Source organism: Lepidochelys olivacea (genome assembly GCF_965140295.1).
Source record: "Lepidochelys olivacea isolate rLepOli2 genome assembly, chromosome: 16".
Lineage (NCBI taxonomy): Eukaryota > Metazoa > Chordata > Testudines > Cheloniidae > Lepidochelys > Lepidochelys olivacea.
In genome coordinates this window covers 7,065,610-7,078,906 of record NC_140426.1, presented here as the reverse complement: position 1 = coordinate 7,078,906, position 13,297 = coordinate 7,065,610, and the positions used below count along the sequence as shown (strand labels likewise).

General features: G+C 51.4%; 1 protein-coding gene across 4 annotated transcripts in view; it reads right to left on the bottom strand.

Moving 5' to 3' along the window:
- The window catches only part of TOR4A (torsin family 4 member A), an 88,454-nt gene that overhangs the window by 30,797 nt on the left and 44,360 nt on the right, over positions 1–13,297 (bottom strand). For 2 of the 4 annotated variants that reach the window (XM_084649647.1, XM_084649646.1), the window contains exon 1: positions 935–1,039. The gene's annotated coding sequence lies outside the window, so the exon portion shown is untranslated. Of the gene's footprint in view, positions 1–934; positions 1,046–4,996; positions 5,159–13,297 lie in introns of those variants that run through there. The other 2 variants (XM_084649645.1, XM_084649649.1) reach the window with 2 other exon arrangements.

The following is a 13,297-nucleotide window of genomic DNA, read 5'->3' as shown; positions in this document are numbered from 1 at the left end:
CGGGGCCCTGTGCCGTGGCTGGGGATGGCGGGGGCCCGGGGCCCGGGGCCCTGTGCCGTGGCTGGGGATGGCGGGGGCCCGGGGCCCGGGGCCCTGTGCCGTGGCTGGGGATGGCGGGGGCCCGGGGCCCGGGGCCCTGTGCCGTGGCTGGGGATGGCGGGGGCCCGGGGCCCGGGGCCCTGTGCCGTGGCTGGGGATGGCGGGGGCCCGGGGCCCTGTGCCGTGGCTGGGGATGGCGGGGGCCCGGGGCCGTGGCTGGGGATGGCGGGGGCCGGGGGCCCTGTGCCGTGGCTGGGGATGGCGGGGGCCGGGGCCGTGGCTGGGGATGGTGGGGGCCCGGGGCCCTGTGCCGTGGCTGGGGATGGCGGAGCGGGGCCCGGGGCCCTGTGTTTCAGGCAGGGGCGGTGGAGCGGGACCCGGGGCCCTGAGCCGTGGCTGGGGATGGCGGGGCCCGGGGCCCTGAGCCGTGGCTGGGGATGGCGGGGCCCGGGGCCCTGTGTTTCAGGCAGGGGCAGTGGAGCGGGGCCCGGGGCCCTGTGCCGTGGCTGGGGATGGTGGGGCCCGGGGCCCAGTGCCGTGGCTGGGGATGGCGGAGCAGGGCTCCATCTTTACTTGCAGTATCACCCTTTTAAATTTTATCTCAAGCTCAAGGCAGCTCTGAGGGACTGGTGTATCAGCCTGTCCAGCTGCTCAGAGCAAGGGGGAAGGGAGAAAAGTGCACTTCCTCCTTTCTCCTTCCTCCCTCAGCAGCTGGGATGGGGAAGCGGGGGAATCCTTCACCTCTTCCTCTCTGTGTGGCCCCTGTCCCTCCTCCTCTGTTTAAAGCTCCTCTCTCTAATTTTCAGGGTAGTTTTCTCTGGAGGGGCCTTGGAGGACAGAGGTTGGAAGCTACAGTCTCTACCTGCCCCCAAACTAACCCTGCCGTAGGTCTCACCTCAATGCGTCCCGACGAGCTGCATGTCTTCAAGCCCTCGGTTCCTTGACTCCACAGAGCAGGGTCCCCGAGCTGGGTGACACCAGAACAGCACTGAGCTCAGTCATCAGGGAAGAGGAAACCACTACTCCGCACAGCGCTCTGCTGAGGGCGTGAGATAAAGTCCCCCTGCCCTTCCTGGAGCGCTAGACAGCCAGGCAAAGAATGCAAATCATGCATAAACAAAAATCTCCACTGACCAGTTCCTGGAAAAGCACCTCCAGCCTGTGCTGTGCTGGGGAAAGGGGACAAGGTGCAGTATCTGGCCCTGCTCTGCTCCCTGGTGCTTCTGCTGCAATTTACTCTGCAGCATTTTAACACAATGTATTCCCCCGAAAAGAGAGAGCTCACCGGTGCCTGCACTTCTGGCCACATCCTGTTCTCTGCAGACATATAGGGGCCAGGCTGCCCTGGGACTGCACTAAACTGCACCCAATTCAAAGTTTGGCCTCTCAAGGTGCAGTCTGCTCTAAATATAAATGCACCAGCCAGCCGGGCTGTCCCAGGGCTGCCTGGCTCTCGGGAACAGCCCCAGCCTTGGTCTCCTCACCCCACCATCTGCCCCTCGCACTGAGCTTGCTGCTCGCCTCACTGCACGAATGGCCCCTTGCACTGTTTGTCCTAGTCAGGAAGCTAGAGCTCACGCAGAACGTGGCTACCTGCCTGTTAGCAGGACTCAGCCCCAGGGGACGTATTAACATCAGTTCTCCAGGAACATCGCTGGCTTCCTCTTTGATTGCAGGGGTTCGCTTTGGTCGAGGGCCCCAGGCCATTGGCAGATGGTGTTCTGCCAGCTTCTGCAGGGGCTGTTCCTAAGTACCCTGAGTGTGGGGGCTGGGCACTCCACTGGCACAATCAGCAGAGTGGAGGCTCCCCCCATGCCGCAGGTGTCTCTGATTCACAGGCACAGCACAACCAGAGGGGGGAAGTTAGGGTATCCAGGCACCAGTCACACCATGGCTACTCTGCACATCACACGCTCGGGAACCCCGCTCTGCACTTGGGCGAGGAGACCGAGGGAGAAAGGATCAGCTGGGCAGTGAGAGGGAGCGCAGGACCGGGGGGGGGGGGGAGGGCGAGAACGCATCCAGGGTTTTGCAGCTCCTGATGGGAGGTGTCCCAGCCGTGCACTGCAGCACCCCACCCCACATGCCATGGGGACAGCGCACAAAGTAACCGAGGGAGAGGACGAGGAGGGTGAGGCTGCCCCTGGCTCCAAGACAAAGGACAGGCCGATACTTTCCAAACAAAACTAGGAGACAAGGAAGAGCTCCCTTGGCCTCACTGAGGTGCAGATCAGCCAGCGGCACGGGCTCATCCCAGAACCCTGGGGGAGCTGTATGATAAGCTGAATAGGAACCTGGAAATGATGACGCATTAGCCATGCCCTGCCAGGGTCTCCACCATTCTGGGCATGTGGCCCACTGCATCCTTCCCAAGGACCATGGGGTGCCATTGGAGTCAGTTTCCTCGGTGCCCTAGTGAGGAGGGCAATGCAATGCCTCATAGACAGAAAGAAGCCTTTGGAGAGGATGCAGGAAGTGTACAAGACAGCCCACTTCCCCTCCGTGACTGGCTGGGACACACATCTCCCTGCGGTCCCGGTGTGGCCAGTGCTGCCTTCAGACACACTCACTCTCTGAATACGTGCCCTGAGGAGCACAGATTCAGCAGCCCTCCCAGGGCACAACTGACAACGAGATGTGGCAACCCAGGAGCCCAGAGACAGGAAAGGTGCCCACGGGATCTGACTGTGTATTTGGCTCAAAGGAAAGGGCACTATAAGTGTGACCTACCTTCGTGGTTCCTCTCTGTAAGAAGTGCTCTAAAGGGGGTGACTGTAGGGCATGGGAGTTCACAGCCTGATCTTCCCCAAGGGAAATCAGACTGCAACAGTCTCTGTACAGCAGCCAGGAGGGTCCATGATGAGCCACAGACTGTGGGGCTGAGCCCTGGCCAGGGAGAGCTACCTCTCAGATATCCAGGAATGAATTAGAAATGGTGCCTCAGGTACTAGGCCTGAGGAGACCATCTATTGGACTGCCCCCAGCTGGCCAAGCTAGGGACTTTTTTTTTTTTTTTATCTTTTAAGTAACTGTTTTAAGACACCATCTATGGTATCGACAACTGTTCCTTAACAGCCAGGTCTAGTAAATGATTCATGCTGTGGGTTGATGCACTTATCGGCATCCACAAGGAATAGTGCCTCTCAGGCTATCAGCTGAAGCGCACCCAGTTCTTGGCCGTGTGGATTGTTGTGCTCCTGGTTTTTAGAGGACTAGTTAACCTGATCTCAGTTCACAGTGGCAGCATACACACCATCAAATACTTCGGGCAGGGGCGGGGCAGGAGAGGGGAAATCCAGGTGTGATAACTGTCTGTGAATTACAGTAATTGGCCAATTAACACCCCTGGCATTCCCCAATGTCCAAAGCATTTAATCATGTAGATATGCCCTAAAACACAGGAACCACTGATAGTGTCTGGAGAATCTAAGTTTCTGTAGGTTGCAAAGTAGGACTTTAGCTAAGATAGACACATATAGGCTCTTTTTTGTTTGTTTGTTTCTTTGACTGTTTTGTTTTTTTTCCCTTCTGGTATTTTGTTCCATTTGCTGCTTGTCACTATTCCCAGGGTCCTGAAGGAAAGAAATGCAGGTCATCAGTCGGCCCTCCAGGGCACCAACAACTGGAACACGCAGGGTAGTGTAACTAGACCCTGGCCTAGTCTAAGGTGGAAGAATCATTTGATTTCACCCTGAGATCAGCGAGGGCCAGAGACTGAACACCAGAGACAAGAAAAGAGGCAGAGGTGCAGCTAGCCCTGTAACCAAAACCAGGTACCTACGCTGTGATCAAGTCACCTCTTAACCTTCTTTCTGACAAGCTAAACAGACCAGAATCCTTTAGCCAGGCAGGTTTTCCAGACCTTGATTATTCTTGGGGCCCTTCTCTAAACTCTTTCCAACTTATCAACATTATTTTTGAAGTGGGGCCAATAGAACTGGACAGAGTACCCAGTAAGAGTCTCCATTAATGCTGTTTAGGGGCATCTATAGCACCTCTGGGCTACTGCCGCTCACTAGTGCTCTGCTTGTTCAGCTAAAGAATAGCATTTTGGGGTCTTAAACACCTCACTGCACTGTGAGCTCATTCTGAGTTCATTTGCAACATGATCTCTAACAACCTTTTGTGAATCGCTGCTTTCCAGATTACAGCTCCTTGCACTATAACAACCTTCGTGGTTCCTCTCTGTAAGATGGTGGATTCTCCATTCCTTGGAATTTTTAAATCAAGATTGTCTGTCTTTCTAAAAGATATGCTCTAGCTCAGTCCCTGAGCTCTCCCTGACACTGTTTAGGAAGGCAGCAAGCCTATCTGTGGTATCAAAAAGATTGAGAAACACTGCTCTAGCTCAACCAAAATGTATGGACTCAATGCAGGAATTGCTGGGCGAGCTTCTCTGGCTTGTGTTATGCAGACAGAGAGACTAGACAATTATCCCTTTTGGTCTTAACATCTATTAATCTCTTCCAGTAGTGGTCTCATCAATGCTTACAAAGAGGTAATACCACTTGTGACCCAAGATGCCTAGGATACCCCACACTGAAAATGCCAAGGTCAGAGCAGGCTGCAAAAAGAAGAGCAGATTCTCCCAAAAACTGGTGGTTAACACTGTAGTTAGATTCACCCACCAGTCACAAACTGCTCCTGGTCCCCCCACACTGGTTATCAAGAAGCTGAAAAAAAAGAAATCACACAGCCCCCTTTATTGCATCCCAGTCTCTGGCTCCCAATCAACAAATAGGTCCAGTAAAGTGAGAAGTTATTTAAAACTCTATTCACTTTACAAAATGTTCTTCTGTTCCCCAAAGGGCCAACCACATTACCAGATCAATACTAGTTTGGATCTTAACAAAAATACCATGCTGCCAGCCAATCCATTAATATCTAAAAACTAAAGCTTTTATTATAAAAGAAAGAGAAGAGAGTTGTTAAATGGTCAAAGCAATCAGATACGTACATATGACTTCAGAGTCCATATATCAAGTTCTTAGCAGCATTGGTGAGTTTGCTGGCTTGTAAAGTCCCTCTGGAATACATCCACAGCTTGGATGGGTCTATCAATCCTTTGTCCAAAACTTCAGTTTGTAGAGAAGTTACTCCAAAGGTGAGAGAAGCAGAGCTAAAGAAAAATGGAGACGATGCAGTTACCTTTTTTATATCCTTTTCCATGTGACTTGTATTTCCTTTATCCCAAATACAAACTCAAAGCGCATGGGCATGGAAAAGTTCTTAGAGTCCCCTGTCCACAGGCATGTCTCTACCTGTCCTGCTGACTCACAGGCATAGCCCCTAGCTTCTCTCAATAGGTTCATTGTACAGCTGATTGCCCTTGATGGGCCATTAAGCAGTCTGGATAGTGCTGATGCCAATCTGCCTGGCTGTGTCACCAAGAAACACAGCACAGGTTTGAGATACAGATATATCATACATATTTGTAACTCACAATACAAAGATGATACATATTATATATAAACAAGATTATCATACTTAGCAAATCATAACTTTTCCACTTCCATGGCATATCTTGTAAGATTCATTGCAATTTTGTAATATTAATATCAATCATATAAATGGTCACCTATATTCCATACAAAAAGAAAAGGAGGACTTGTGGCACCTTAGAGACTAACCAATTTATTTGAGCATAAGCTTTCGTGAGCTACAGCTCACTTCATTGGATGTGTTATGCAGGCAGAAAGACTAGACAATTATCCCTTTTGGTCTTAACATCTATTAATCTCTTCCAGTAATGGTCTCATCAATGCTTACAAAGAGGTAATACCACTTGTGACCTAAGGTGCCTAGGATAACCCACACTGAAAATGCCAAGGTCAGAGCAGGCTGCAAAAAGGAGAGCAGTGTCACACCCCTAACACACTCCTGCACAATATTCACCAATTGTCCCAAACTCCATTCTGGCCTCTGGGGGACACCACATTGTGTATCACAACTTGACCCTGGTCACATTAGTGCTGGGCAAACGTAATATGATTTTTAGAAACCCACGTAATTCCTTCGTAGTTGGGTTGTGATAGGGGCTCAGACCTAACCATCTGGACTGAGCTCTATGCAGGGAGGATGATTATAGAGTGATTGAGGTAAATGCAAAGTTGTTTCCTTTTCCAGTACTTCTGCTTCCTTTTTTCAACAGTTTTGTTCACAAACGAACAAATATCTGGGGCTTTTAATCATTTTACTCGGAGTTTTCCAGGCTGCTGTCTGCAGTGTCACTGTTTCTGTCTTCTTGCCTAGAAGACATAAGCAGTTCCAACATGCTGCGTGTGCTGTATGGGCAGGGAAGTTGAAAATGCTTTTGCGGTTTTATAAAAAAAGGTGGATTATATCTATGGAGACCACACTCCCTCAGCCTCTCTTCAGAGACTTCCTCATTCTCACACCCAAACGATACAACAATGGCTCCAGTCTGCCTTGCCCCACTTCCACAGAACAGCAGGTCGTCAGTGTGCACACAAGGCTGAGAATCACAGCCGATGCTGTAAACATGTGGTTTGGTTTATGTTGAGTCCCAGTGTCACAATGAGGCGGCCCTTCCTTCGTTTGAACCCCAGCATAAGCGTGCTCTAAACAGAAGTGGAGAGAAAGGGTAAAAGGAAATGTAAGAAGGAAAAACAGACCTCAGACATGAAGGCCGGATGAAATACTGGGGAGAGGAAACGAACATAAAACAAAAGGGAGAAAGTGAACCCTCACCCAGGGGCCTGGAGAGAAGCTATGGGCACTTCCTGATACTTATGGACCCCTCCATGTTCACAGCCTTGCAGCAGAACTCCTCCCACTTCCCCACCCACACGGGTCATCCCGTGGTGTGCAGACAAATTACAACAGGAAAAGCAGGAGGGAAGCCGACTAAGGAGCTGTGAATTGTGATGCATTCATACTCCCGCAGTGATCTGTGCAGGCCTAGGCCAGAGCCCGGGATGGAGCGATGCAGAGTGGTGCAGACGGAGGAAAGACAAGTGATGGGGGCAATACAACAGCTGTTTGGAAAACACTCCTGGTTGGCTCCGCTTCCATGCTGTTGTTACCCGAGTCAAAGGAGAACGTAGGGCATGAAATGTACAGCAGCCCTGCAGGCACGGAGGAGTATTACTGGGGGGGCTCGTTAATACAGTGTCTGGATCTACCCATCTAGGGAAAGAGGGAGGAGGCCCTTTCCAATAGTCACCTAGCAGCTAACACATAAGGGTTGTTAGGGATAATGCTGGCTCTAGCTGTGGGCGGTGGGTGAACCCCCCTCACCTGCCAGAGCCCTGAGTGCCCACCTGAGGAGCCCCTGCAGCAGAAGGAGCCCCAGCCCACCTGCCCCAACCCGCCACTCACCCCACCCAGCGCAGCCCCATGCCACTGCCAGGCCTTCAAGTAGAGGGGGAGGAAGGGCAGGGCCTTGGGGCTCAACATGGGCGGGGCCACACCCCAGGTCAGGGGAGGCTTAGCCTGCCCTGGCCTAGGATACCCGCTGCCCATGGCTGTAATCCTTTCATCTTGGGGAGCCCCGAAATCAGTTTGAAGAGGGTGTGTCAGACCGAGAGGCAGACAGAGTCAAACAAGCCCACAGGCAGCTCAGGGGCTGGCTAGGAGAATAGAAACTGGTGCTAGTCTGTCCCTGTGACATCAAAGGGAAGCTAGTCTGACTTAGCTTGCAGTGAAGCAGAGACAAAATGTGCATGGTAGGAGTTTGTTGTTTTAAAACCCATTTTTCTCTGATGCTTTGTTCCAACTGCTAAATAAAAACCCTTTGTTGGAAGGAGGTTGTTGGTCACTGTCCCTGGATCCTGAAGGGAGGAAGCACAGCTGCCCTCGACTCAGCCAGGCCTGCAGAGTGAGAAGCAGTTGGTATATACGGGGTAGCATACCAGGGTCCAGTCTGAGAGCTGAAGTGTCATGTGATTCCCCACTGAGATAGGGAACGGCAAGAAGCCGAACATCTGAAGTGGGTGCATTCAGAGAGCAGAAAGGACCAAAAGGTCAACTTGCCCCATAAGCATGGCAATTACATATGGAACCCATCTGCCAGGTGGAATCGGCAGTAAAAAGGGCCTGGTTCAATATCCAGGGGCTCCTCTTAACGTTACAAAACAAACCTGGCTTGAGCCCCTGCACCTACACTCCCCCAACCCCATCTCTAGGGGGCAGTACTTCCCCCATTACAAACACTGAGTCCATGTACAACGAAAGAAAACTTTTATCATGAGACGAAACCACAGCATGAATTTGGGGAAACACTGCAACAATGAGTTGAAATTACACAAACAATAAGTAACACAGCTGCCCCAGAGTATCTTGTGCAATGCCCTTGGCCTCAGTTTCCCACCTTGAGGTGTGAAAGTCCAAGGGACGAAAGTCTCTAACATACCATTCCCCTTTCTTTCTGCTGTACCACACTCACAGTTTGGTTTCTGAGGCCAGCAATGTCCCAGAGTCCAAGGCTGGGTCCTTCTCCAGTCCCTGAAGGGGGTGGGGGTGGCCGAGTGACTCCTTTGCCTCTGCTCCCCGCTGTCACTGCAGCCTCTGCCACTGCTTGTCACTGTCACTGCTGCTGCTGCTGGCCATTGCTGTAACTGCCTCATCTTTTTACTGAAACCCTGTCCCTGTACCATGTCAAAGGCTCAACCCGTAAATCAGTGATTTCAGAATTCGTGATCAATGAGGTTAAAGTTATGGTGACCTCTCAATAAGGGCATGCTAAGGATACTTCTGCTGCCTTTTATTCATACAAGAAGAACATTTATTACCCCTGCGTTCAATACTAAAGTAAATTTTAACCCAAAACAGCCAAAATTGCTCACTTACAGGAAAGCAGGTCTGTCTGCTGGTCACCTAGGCAGAGTGGCTGTGGCTATGCAAACAGTCTACTCCCGAGGTCTTTTCCCTTAGTTCATCACTAGATGTCAGGGGAGAGCTCATTCAAACCCTGATTACATATATACTGAACAAGAGACTCTTCTGCGGTCAAACAGCAAAGTCTTGCCCTGCAGACTCTGCCGGGTCTGTAAATCCTGAATGCCTCCACTCCCTCTCCTGCTGGCTAAGGAAAGACGTTGCATTTTGTATGGACTTGCAGAGCACCAGTTAACACAGTGAAAAAATACAATCCCTTCCTTCTAAGGGTTTGACCTATTAACTATAAAGCTCAGTAGATTTCAAACCCAGACCTGCAGAGCTGCCAGGCAGAAGACACCTCCAGGCTGCCAACCAGCAGCGGCTGCCAGCTTATGCTCGCTACATACAACCTACAGCACCACTGCAGACCCCAAGGAGTCCCACTGCAAGTGATCTGAGAGGCAGTAGCCTCATGGCTCCTTGCCCTACATAAACCCAAGTGGTGTTCCAGGAAGCAGGGGTCAGCAACGTGTCCGTACACAGACACAAGTGTTTGTGGTAAAAATTTAGAGGTCTGGGGTAATTTTTCAAGAAATGTTAAATGACCAAATGACATAACCCACCACCCGCAATGTTTGTCACTAAGCACAGTAATTTTGTCAAGTGTCCATCGCGCAACATGGCCAACCCCTGCCAAAAAGTGTCTAGGTAACAGGATGGATTTTCTGTAGGTGCCTGGCCATTCCTGCTCTTCAACCTCAGCTTGATTTGGACCGCGCCTCCTGACCTGGCACTTGAAACCCAACTCGATCTCTGATCCTCAAGATCAATCCCTGCCTGGAACTTGATGACAAACTCTGCTCCACTTTGCTCAGCCTCAGGCTTGACACTGCTCTTGTCAGGATTCTGACAGTTTGCCTGGACCACCTTAGCCCAGGGTGAAGATCTACCCTGTGGGAACATGGAGGCAATGGGCGACTTCCTACTCAGCATGCCCCAGATGATACTGGAGATGCCGGAAGGGGCTGACCAGACCCAGGAGGAGCGCCTCACGCTGCGAGCCCCAGTATTGCAGCTTGCAACAGAGAACCAAGCACTGCACAGGCAATCCGCCCAGCTCCGTGAGGAAAACGTGGCTCTGTGGGCCCAACTGGAACAGCACGCCGTACATAACCCACTGCCATGAGAGCAGGTGACCCAGCTACGGAACAAGAACACTGCACTCCAGACATACACTACGGCTACGCATGCAGACCTGGGGCCACCAGTCCCCCTCCCAGAATGTTTTAATGGGGATCACCAAAAATTCAGGGGGTTTCTTAACCAATGCTGCCTGCAGTTTCTGCTCCATCTCCCTAGTCCTACCACACCAAAATAGGACTCATTAAAGAGGAGAGATGCATTGGACTGGACCTCTCTCCTGCTTGAATTAGGCAGCCTGATGCTAACTGAACAGAATGCCTTCCTCCAGGTGTTTTGTGCTCAACGATCCCCACAGAGCCCGCTCTGTCAAGGGCAGGGACCAGCCTCCTCCTGTGCGGCGTGTGTTCAGTGACGAGTCTCTTCCACAGAGTGGAACAAAGCGGCCCAGCTCTACCAGTTCTGGGGGGACTATGCTTGGAGATTAAGGATGAGCGAGCTCATTTGGAGGCCCTGACCGACATAGACACCTTTGTCAATCTTGTCATACACATCAACAATAGGCTCCAAGAGCAACGTGAGGAAAGGAAGGGGTCTAGGCCACCCCTGACCAGCGCCCCTTGGTACCTGTCTCGGACCTGGGACCCACACTCCTGCAGCCTGATACCATTCACAGCCGTGTCGCCTCTGAGGAAAAAGCAACACTGCCACCACAGCCTGTGTTTCTACTGTGGAGGATCCAGCCACACTCGCACCAACTGCCCATCACAATCTTTAGCACAGCCCAGTTCAGGAAATGATCACACCCAGGCCTGGTTGAGGGGGTCGTCCTGGGAAAGCCCCGAGGTAATGCCCCCACTCCTCACCAAGACATGCTCCAGGCATGGTGAGCACTTCCTGCACCTCAGAGTTTGGGTCTGCCTCCATACCCGAGGGGAGCCATACTGAATTCCCCACAGTGGGCACTGGTGGATTCCGGGGCAGTAGACAACTTGACAGATGCTGATGCTGCCCAAGTCTTGGGTATTCCAGTACAACTGAAGACAGTCCCTGACCTAGTGGAAACTATGGATGGCTCACTCCTTTCATCCTGACCAGTGACACGATAAACAATACCTCTGGAAGTTGCCATTCTGGACCGTCAGGATGTCTTTCATTTTGCATGATTCACTCACCACGCTTCCTCACAATCCTCAGCATTTCATGGCTGGCAGCTCATGATCAGCACATCCTTAGGCATGAATGCAAGGAATGCCTGGCAAGTCTATGGGCATGGGAGAACTGCTACAGATATCTGTGTGAGCTGGGTTCCTTTAAACTGATGGCCAACCCATAAACCTCTTGTAACCCTTATCAACGGGAAATACCTGGATCAGACATTGCTAAGATGCCAGCATCTTTTGATTGGGCTAATGCAACTTAACCCAATCACTGAATACATTCCTAGGTGTTGACACACTGTTGTAGAGCCCAGCATCACACTCAAACGCTGATGGGCTAGAGGAAGATATAAAGGCTTACATGGATGAGGTGAAAACTTACACGCCAGCGTCAGGTAGGCGACTATACCCACTACAAAAAACAACCTGGGCAGATAAGCAACTTCAAGAAGTTTTTAGTTACATTTGGGCAGGATGGCCCAAGTACCTAAAGAACACTGTGGCCATGGCAAGAGACTTTTGCTAGACACGGGCAATTACGCAAGTCCAGTAGATTAGCGATTAAAGGGGATCACATTGTCATCCCAAGCTCTTTGAGAGGAGAAATTCTAGACCTCATCCATGAAGCACTGTGACAGGGTGGGGGTAGCCTGTCCAGTGTGGGGTGAATGCACCCCGTGAATAAGCCCACTGGACTGTCCTTGGCCTCAAGACTGTAATGACTAATGGTCAGAGCCAATGGAGTTGTCTCTCCTCCCAGAGCTATAAGGCCTAGCGCTCAGAACCAATATGGCTGCCCCCACTCTCGGGGATGAGCAGCCCAGTGGCCAATAGGGGAACTGGGCCGCCACCTAGGAGTGAGTGATGGCAGGGGTAGGGGGACCCAGGCCCTCCCTGCTCCACCAGGTCCTGGCCCAGGCCTTATCAATGGCAATGTGTGCCACTACTGAGTCAGTGCGGCTCAAACTGAAACATTCTAGCTTCTTGCAGGACTATAACTAGTCCCCCCGGGCCGCTTCCGACCATGTCTCTTGGCCCTAGTCTATACTACAAGTTTAGGTCGAATTTAGCAGCGTTAGATCAATTTAACCCTGTACCAGTCCACACGACTAAGCCATTTTTGTCGACTTAAAGGGCTCTTAAAATCAATTTCTGTACTCCTCCCCAACGAGGGGATTAGTGCTGAAATCATTACCGGGTCAAATTTGGGGTTGTGTGGATGCAATTTGGCAGTATTGGCCTAAGGGAGCTATCCCAGAGTGCTCCATTGTGACCACTCTGGACAGCACTTTCAACTCAGATGAACTAGCCAGGTACACAGGAGAAGCACCAGGAACTTTTGAATTTCATTTCCCGTTTGGCCAGCGTGGTGAGGTCATCAACAGAGGTGACCAATACAGAGCTCTTCAGCACAGGTGACCATGCAGTCCCAGAATTGCAAAAGAGCTCCAGCATGGACCGAATGGGAGGTACTGGATCTGATCGCTGTATGGGGAGACGAATCCGTGCTATCAGAATTCCATTCCAAAAGACGAAATGCCAAAATATTTGAAAAAAAATCTCCAAGGGCATGATGGACAGAGGCTATAACAGGGGCCCACAGCAGTGCCACATGAAAATTAAGATGCTCAGGCAAGCCTACCAAAAAACCAATGAGGCAAATGGCCACTCTGGGTCAGAGCCCCAGACATGCCACTTCTATGATGAGCTGCATGCAATTCTAGGGGGTGCCCCTGCCACTACCCCACCCCTGTATGTGGACACCTGCAAGGGGGGAATCTCATGCAACAGGAATGAGGATTTTGGGAACAAGGAAGATGAGGAGGAGGACGAGAATGAAACCGTTCTCCCCGACAGCCAGAAACTGTTTATCACCCTGGAGCCAATACCCTCCCAATCCTCCCAAGGCATGCTCCCAGACCTTGAAGGCAGAGAAGGCACCTCTGGTGAGTGTACGTTTGTAAATATAATACATGGTTTAAAAGCAAACGTGTTTAATGATTAATTTGCCCTGAAGACTTGGGATGCATTCGCAGCCAGTACAGCTACTGGAAAAGTCTGTTAACGTGTCTGGGGATGGAGCAGAAATACTCCAGGGACATCTCAATGAAGCTCTC